The sequence below is a fragment of the Quercus suber genome, unplaced genomic scaffold (genome assembly GCF_002906115.3).
Source record: "Quercus suber isolate HL8 unplaced genomic scaffold, Cork oak 2.0 scaffold_55, whole genome shotgun sequence".
In the NCBI taxonomy this organism is placed as follows: Eukaryota; Viridiplantae; Streptophyta; class Magnoliopsida; order Fagales; family Fagaceae; genus Quercus; species Quercus suber.
Window position 1 is genome coordinate 21,481 of NW_027069520.1, and position 5,622 is coordinate 27,102.

Sequence of the window (5,622 nt, forward strand, 5' to 3'; positions counted from 1 at the left end):
CTTGGCCTCTCTTGGACTCACAATTTACTTGTATGATGGGTTTGAATTTCCTACACTGGGTCGCTCTTTATGCTGAGACTCAATGAGATCACTTTTCTCCTCTCAAGGGCCTGAATCACCTTGCTTTCAGCCTTCTCCCTATCTGTCTTTACTCTTTCTTAGTCTAATTTTTCCAACCCCCATCTTCCCCAAATTTCTCATATTTATAGTCACAATTCAGTGGAGAGGTTTTGATTACTTCCCAGTTAGTGTAACAAGCGGTCCAGTATTATCGATTATAGGTGGGTGGTTAGGTGAGAGTGGGAAGCGGTGAGGATGGCTTTGGAACTTGTTTCCCACCTCCGTGACCGCTCCCGGCAGCGGCGCCTCCCGAGGTACTGCCGGGTATATAAAGGACGTATGTTCCGAACATCGTCTCTCCATCACTGCTCGGGGGAAAGCTTGGGCCCGCAGTACGTGCGAGTCTGGGATGGGCCGGTAGGTGGAGATAGTTTGGCTTTATGGGCCACATGCCCAGGCCAGGGTCCAAGGCCCAAAAGGGCCCTGGTGCGAGGACCATACAATAGCCCCCCCTTGATTCGCTCCCCATTCTCGAGGAGGAATCAAGGATCACAAGGGACAGTTGTCCACCCGAGCAGTCGAAAGGTCAATACCCGGTCACTCGATGAGCGTATTAATGCCCGCCTTAAAAGACGCGTTTAAACTTCATTGATGGCTCATCCGTCATCATTGTCTGACGGTTCGTGAACCGAGGCGTTACACGTGTGGCAGTTGAGGCGATAATCCGCGTGCTCCCTCGCCAGCAGAGCATTTAATGCTTCTCATTTGAATTTCCTATACCTATAAATACTCGCTCCTGCCACTTATCCCCACTTTTGCATTCCTCACTCTTCTCTCTTTCACTCTGCCGAGCATCCCTCCTTCGTGGTTCATCTCCTTACCCAAAACACACTTCCTCCTTTAGAGCCCACAGTAAGTCTCTTTTCCTCTTCTTCTTTATGTTTGTCCATTTCGTTCTATTCTTCAATAATCTTAGTATTTCCTTTCGTTTTAAGAACACCTGCTTCGTAGAATGGGTTACTCTCACCTCCTTTCTTCTGCAAACGCTTTGGCTAGCTTTAGGGATGCTTATAATGTTCCTAGGGATGTAGACATTGCCTACTGTAGTATGGATTATATTGACATCCAGAGGCGCCGTGGTGTAAACACGGTGTTCTTTCCCTTAATGGCCATTCTAGAGGGTGGGCTTAGGTTCCCGGTTGATCCCTTGATTCTAAGTACCCTCAGATTTTACGGTCTTTGCCCCGACCAGCTCCCTCCCAACTTTTATCGGGTAGTGAGTTGCGTAAGTAGGCTGAACCAATTGTACGGGTTACAACTAAATCACTATGACATCAATCACATGTACAGTCTGTGTGGTAACATTGAGTCGGATTACTATTTAAAGACTAGGGACGTAAGCGTACGGCTTATTTCGTGCCTACCAGATTCAAACCGAAATTCTGCTAGAGATTTTGTTCGGGTGAGCGGCAATTGGTTTGCCGAGGAGCTCCCCTGCGCATTTTCGCCGCGTGATGTTGGTCGGTGACAAATACTTATCTATTTTGTTCTCTTTTGATTCTGGTCCGGGTATATAATCACTAACTAACTCTTATTCTCTTCGTGCAGAGAGCAAAAGATTCAAGCCGGATCTCAGGGTGGTACACGTTCGGGACCTGAATTTTGTGCTCAGGTCGGAAATTTTTGTTCACTCGGACGGACAGCTCCGAGCGTCCTACCTTATCCTCCGTATAGACCCCGTTTATTCAACCTGGCAGGGATTCAGCCAGGCCTTGTTAGTCGACAGTCCTCTCCTCTCGTATATAAACGTCCAGCATGTAAACTTCTTCCCACCAAGGCTAACTGTGGGTGAGGCACGAGACCTTGGCCCCCGATTCATCTGTTCGGACGAGCTACAGCTCGTGCGCGACGAGTGAGCCGAGCGCGTATTGCGGGAGCGCCGGCAACGCGCACACGAGCAACTTTCCGAGAACCCTATAGAGTTCCAGGCTCCTACTCGGGATGCGGAAGGTACAGCCGCAGAATCAGCCAGCTCTTCTAAAACAGAATCCAACCAAGGCAACGCCATGGTGGCCAGAAGGAAGATGACGATTGACCGTTTTGTCCCGAGTGCCTAGCCTGCCGCACAGCAGCAACGAACCCCCGGCCAAGATGCCCCACCTCCCGCTGTCCCAGTAACCCGAGTTCGAAAGAGGTCGCGCACAACCGATCAGACTCAAACGAGCTCTGGCAATGTGCCCCCTCGGCCATCCGCGGGTATTGTCATCCGGGAGCCGGTAGCACAAACCGGGGTAGACTTGGCGCCTACTTCTCGGGCTCCAGCGGAATGGCGACCCTCTTTCCAACTCGATGGCAAGCCTCTTCCGTCATCGGCCAGTGCGCGCGTATGGGAAAAAGGCCACGGGGGTCGTGTAGCGCAGAGTCTGGCGAGCGGCATTCTTCTGCCTGAGGACCTGCACGCTTTTAGAGAATCGACGGATGAGTCTTTGGGGAGGCGACTGCAGTGGCACACTATAGCGATAACCGTTCTACTTCACTTTACCATCCTCAGTTTCCCACTTGTTCATGCATGTCTATTTTCCATTTTTCCTTAATAACGACGTTATTGTGTGGTCAGGCTGCGCAAATGCTGTTTATTGTGGACGAGAGGATGAGGGACCTAGCCGAGGATGCTGAGCGGGAAAGAGCCTTGAAGGATGTCGCCGAGGCCACGGCGAAGAAGAAGTTGAAAGTCGCCGAGAAGGCAGAGAAGAAACTTGCGTCAGCCGTGAAGGCCTAAGCTCTCACCGAAGGGAAATCTAAGGAGCTGGAAGTGCAACTGGGCGGCACCGAGTTTAAACTGGCAGAGGCTCAGAGCTTAAATATTGCGTTGGAAGAGCAGTTGGCCGACTCGAAGGCGGCGCTGGAGGCTAGTGAAAGTAAGTGGTATGACGAAGGGTTTGCAGACGCCGAGAACTCGGCGGAGCCGGTCATTCGCCAGGCTCACAAGCTCGGATTTGAGGAGGGTTGGTTTGCCGCTCTTCAAGCCTTAGGAATTCCCGAAAACTCTCTATTGAGGGATTGCGGCAAAATCGCCTTCCCGAGTAACCCACACACCGAACAGCCTGCACCCCTTGTCATCGACGAAGAAGAGACCTCCAGCATGAGGGAACTGGTGAACGCCATTGATTCTCATGCGATGCCGACCGACATGGAAGAGACTAGCCACCCCCCGGTTGGGGACCAAACCAGGGAGGACGTCCAGTTGCCAACTTCTTTTGCCGACCAGCGGTTTCAAGAGGATGCAGCCCCCGCTCGTGCCGCAGATGTCTAAAGTTGAAAACCGATCCTGCATTTTTTTTTTTTTTTTTGCGGAGTCAGATGAACTGGATTGCCTATGTCACCGGGCTGTGGTGACGGAACAATTTATTTATATTGTACTTCCTTTATTTTCAGTTGCCGGGTTTTGGCAACCAAATGTTAGTTTGAGCTTTGTCTTACTATGAATGCCTTATTATGATGTGCTTTCGATTTGACCGAGTAATGAATCCTAGGTTGCCTTTTGATTGTGATGTCTTTTTATGGTGAGGTTTCCACATGCTCGGTGATCGGGTCGAACCGAGAGCCAGACTTCTGCCATTTAAAATAGATGGTTTGTCTTTCACCTTCTCGGTGATAGGGACCGAACCGGGGGTCGGGCTTCTGTCCTTAGAATAGAGCAGCTAAGGTTTTCGCCTGCTCGGTGATAGGATCGAACCGAGGGTCAGGCTTCTGTCCTTAGAATAGAACGGCTAAGGTTTCAACCTGCTCGGTGATAGGATCGAACCAAGGGCTAGGCTTCTGTCCTTAGAATAGAATGGCTAAGGTCTCCGCCTGCTCGGTGATAGGATCGAACTGAGGGCCAAGCTTCGGTCCTTAGAATAGAATGGCTAAGGTTTCCGCTTGCTCGGTGATAGGATCGAACCGAGGGCCAGGCTTCTGTCCTTAGAATAGACCAGCTAAGGTTTATGCCTACTCGGTGATAGGATCGAACCGAGGGTCAGGCTTCTGTCCTTAGAATAGAGCGGCTAAGGTTTCTGCCTGCTTGGTGATAGGATCGAATCGAGGGCCAGGCTTCTATCCTTAGAATAAAGCGGCTAAGGTTTCTGCCTGTTCGGTGATAGGATCGAACCGAGGGCCAGGCTTCTGTCCTTAGAATAGAGCGGCTAAGGATTATGCCTGCTCGGTGATAGGATCGAATCGAGGGTCAGGCTTCTGTCCTTATAATAAAGCAGCTAAGGTTTCCGCCTGCTTGGTGATAGGATCGAACCGAGGGCCAGGCTTCTGTCCTTAGAATAAAATGGCTACGGTTTTAACTAGCTCGGTGATAAGATCGAATCGAGGGTCAGGGGTAGAATGTAGCAAATCTGACTGAGAAACATCACTGCTATCGTTAACAAAACATATACAAGAGGTTGCACTTAACTTTATGCTCGGCGTATTGCCAATCAGTGATAGTACTTCTTCAAATTATGAACATTCCATGGTCGGGGCAGCTGTCTTTCGTCTAGGTCTTCCAGGAAGTAAGCCCCGGTGCTGGCCATCGCAGTGACCCTGTAGGGTCCCTCCCACGTCTGCGCCAATTTCCCGGCGTTAGTATCCCGCATGTTGCCCACGGCTCTTTTGCTGATATTCTGCTAGTCGTATAGTCACCCTTTCGCGCCATTCTTCCACCTTGTCCAAGCATCCTACCATCATTTCATCGTTTTGGGCGGGATCGAACCCCGCTACTCGCGCACTACACAGATTCACTTCAGCGGGTATCACGGCTTCCGCCCCGTACGTTAGAGAGAACGGGGTCTCCCTGGTGGATCTTCTGGGAGTTGTGCGGTATGTCCACAAGACATTGGGTAGCTCCTCGGCCTAGTTTCCCTTCGCACCCTGCAGCCTTTTCTTCAACCCATTCACAATCACTTTATTTACGGCCTCGGCTTGACCATTGCTCTGGGGATATGCTGGAGTTAAGTACCTGTTTTTGATACCGAGATCACCACAGAATTCTCGGAATGCCCGACTGTCGAATTGTAGCTCATTGTCCGATATAAGCGAGTTCGGCACCCCGAACCTGGTGATTATATTCTTCCACACGAATTTCTTCACGTCCACATCTCGTATGTTGGCCAGCGCTTCGGCTTCCGTCCACTTGGTAAAATAGTCTATGGCTATCAGAACGAACTTCTGACCACCCGTCACCCGAAGGAATGGACTGATGATGTCCAGCCCCCACTGTGCAAAGGGCCAGGGGCTACTGATCGGGTTCAGATGGCCCGCGGGCTGATGGATTAGAGGGGCATGCTTCTGGCACTGTTCGCACTTCAGCACATACTCGACAGCGTCCTTCTGCATTTGAGGCCACCAGAACCCTTGAGTCATTGCCCGATGTGCCAATGAACGTCCCCTCACATGGTCGCCGCACACTCCATCATGAAGCTCGGCCAATAGCTCACCCACCTTCTCTAGGCGCAAGCACAAAAGGTATGGCCCTCCATAGGACCTTCGATACAATTTCCGGTCTTCCGACAGCCAATATCGAGGAGCCACCCT